General features: G+C 21.6%; 1 non-coding gene across 1 annotated transcript; it reads right to left on the bottom strand.

Annotated features, from left to right (window-relative positions):
• Positions 1-214: 214 nt before the first annotated feature.
• On the bottom strand, positions 215-286 carry TRNAH-GUG (transfer RNA histidin (anticodon GUG)). The gene has a single exon. It is a non-coding gene; the product is annotated as a tRNA-His (tRNA).
• Positions 287-3,536: the final 3,250 nt, after the last annotated feature.

Here is a 3,536-nt window from a genome sequence, read left to right as displayed (position 1 = left end):
CATCACTTGATCAACGTCATTTAGATGGCTAATGAAACGTAATTTATTCATTTCAAACGATAAAATATTTTCTATTCACATTGACAATCTGACAGACAAAAAATAAAATCAAAATATATTAAACTTAATCTTAAATAAAAATTTTAGCAAGATAGGTCGTTTTTTCTTTTAAACAATATAAATACTTTTAATATAAAAGATTAAAAGCACGAATTGTGGCTGCTGGGATTCGAGCCCAGGTCTCCACGGCCACAACGTGGAATTCTTACCACTAAACTACAGCCACCAAGTTGATAACATCCATTATCAAAAATTATTAATATACGAATAAATTTTGTTTGGAGAGTAATTGGTCGTTTGCTTTTTGTAAGCATTTCATGAAATTTTAGCATAACATAAGGAGTAAAATGGAAAAATCAATGGGATTTTTATTTTATTTTGTTGCAATGGAATGTATGATAATAATTGCTGAGTATCATGCATTTATTAAGACCCATTTTAATCAAAAATACTATTTATACACTATAATTAATCACTAAAATTAGTTATTATATATTTTTTGTATAAAAATATATGTAATTTAATTTATTTTTAATATATATTTTGTATTTTAAAAATATTATTTATATACTAAAATTAATCATTATGTATTTATTTATAAATACATATATATTTTAACTCATTTTTAATATGTAGTTTGTATTTTAATGTATATTATACATGTATAATTAATTTTGGTGTACACTTTACATAATTATTTATATTTTAATATGTATTTTACATTAATAATTAATTTAGTGACTGATTTTAATATACATCATAGAGAGAATATGACTTATGCATTTTTTTTTTGGCAGTTGTATTTCAAATGTGAATAAATGCATGAATTAATGTAGGTATAGTTGTTTTCTAAAAAGAAATTATGAGTTAAATATTAAAGAAATAATGTGAAATTAAATTAATAGACAAAATTAAATAATATATATAGTTCACTAAAAGGTGGTTACAAATTTGACGTTTACATTATAAATATAGAGAAGAGATATTTATTGGCATAACTGAATATTGTTCAAATTGTCAAAGTCAACTAAATGTGTTTGAACCGGACAGCATTATGAGGGTGTGAAGTGTGAACAATTGATGAAGGCCATTCATAGCCATTTTCATTTCACACATGAAACTTGCAAGTCTTAATTAAGTCATAATATAGACAGGAAGAGAAAAAGTAAAGCTTTCATGGTTTTCTATACTTTTCTTTTTTCTTTTCAAGCCACACAAGAATTTAAACAATTCATCAAATTACATTTTCATTTCTTCACAATTTTAATTTATTTAATTGATAATATTATTTGAACATATCATTTATTAATTAAAAGATTTCAACATCATCAACAGGTATAGTTAGGCAGTTGAATCACTTTGGATTGATTTAGTAATTAACTCATTTGTCCAGTTAAATAATTTATATATTGACCAATGATAATTTTTTATAAATTAATCATTAACCTATCAAGTTAAAATATGAAGAGACACAAAAAAAAAATTTACAGTTGCCACTTATACATACAACAAAATAAATTAAAATACTATGTTAAAATAGTAAATAACTTCAGAATTTTGATTAAAAAATTATATTATGAATCTATATTTTAAAATGTCTTAATGCAACCTTGGGTAGATAAAATTTAAAAATTATAAAAAAAATAGAAGTTATTGAATAGTGTAAATGTATATTACTTAAACCTATAATATTAACTGATGATCCCATTATTGAAATGAAAGCTAGTAATTAATTTGATTCCTCATTTTATTTAAAATAAAAAGCAAAAAGAAAAAAATTACTTAGAACGTAAAAGTAATCATCAGTCCATTGACCAAATCAAATAAGAGAAAGACCGAACTTGGAAGGAAGGTTCCAATAGCCAAGTTTGTAGAAATTAGAAACTCCATACAATCAATTAATCTAGGCAGCCATCTACTTTGTTCATGTGATATGATATATCCAAGAAGGTACTCAGAAGTTAAGTGAGGATAAGCTAATAAGTTACATAGATAATGACCATATATAACATCTAATCCTCTAGAATTTGTCAATTCAGGCAAATTTGACGTCTCGCAATTAGAAAATAAAGTATCATATAATAGAAAAAATATCTTTTAAAATAATAATATTAGTAAAATGATAAAGTGATGTTTTAATTATTTTTAAATTTATAATTTATAATATTTATTATTTATAAGTCTTACTATTTTAATTTAAAAGAGACTAATAATAATATATTTTTCTCTAAAATAATAATATAACTTTAAAAGAGTCATATCCCATATAATAAACTCTAATTATTTTATTGTCTTAATAATATCTTAGTTACTATAGTTACCATGCTTTTAATAAATTAACATACATAACTATAATCTAAAATAATATTGTAGCAGAAATATTGCTGCTATGTGTATAAAGAAGCAATTTTTGCATTATATTGTAAACGTAATTTAGATGCATCTGTAATTTAAAAATATCATCATTTAAAAACTTCAAGATGATAATTTGGATTACAACTTAGAAGCAGCTGAGAATTGAAGATTGGATGCTTATTAATTGTAAAATTGAAGTTTAGTTACTCTATTATTGGTTCCTATAATTTTATTAATCTTTTCACTAAGCAAAGTCCACAAAAAATGCATTCAATATTAACCAATAATGAGGTGTGTCAATAGTTACATGCCAGCTACAGCATTGATCAACGTTGCGTTTTGGCAAATAAATTGCCTTATAGATACTAGCGGTTCAAAAAAAATTTGGATCCTCTAAATTTTGAAATTTACTTTAGAAGATAAAATATGATCTATCACTATTTATTTTATAAGTAGGACCAAGAGAAAACATAAGAAAAAAAACATTTAATAGTAAAAAATTTAACTTTATCCTTTCAAGTAAAAATCTAAAATTTAGAAGATCTAAATCCCTCAACAAATATTATCGTACCTGTCGTTTTCTTTATTATTTTTAAAAATTAATTTTTATATTTTTATTTATAAAATTATAAATTTGATAAAATAATTTAAAAATTAAAAATAAAAAATAATTTAAAAATATATAAATTTTATAAATTATTTAACAAATTTTAAAACATATAAAAATTATAAATTTAAATTAAATAAAATATTTAAAAAATTATTATATTATTTTGGGTAATAAAATTAAAATAAATATTTATAAATTAAGTATTTATAAATATTATATAAATTTATTTATTTATTTTAATCATATTTAATTTAAAATAAAGATAAAAATTTATATTCAAAATTTACGATAAATTTATTGTTAAATTTACTGGTATTCGTATGATTTCTATTAATTGAGCTTTACTGTCAGATTTATTGATAGATAAATCTAATGGTAATGCGTTGTACTTGACCAAAATGTAACATTTCATTCATTGAGTTTTATTATTAGATTTATTTGTCGGTAATTTAATTTTTATGGTAATGATGGCGCCATTTTTTTCTCCAAATATTACAAATAAATTTATCGT

Source organism: Arachis hypogaea, chromosome 10 (genome assembly GCF_003086295.3).
Source record: "Arachis hypogaea cultivar Tifrunner chromosome 10, arahy.Tifrunner.gnm2.J5K5, whole genome shotgun sequence".
Classification (NCBI taxonomy): domain Eukaryota; kingdom Viridiplantae; phylum Streptophyta; class Magnoliopsida; order Fabales; family Fabaceae; genus Arachis; species Arachis hypogaea.
This window is presented reverse-complemented; position numbering and strand designations above follow the sequence as displayed.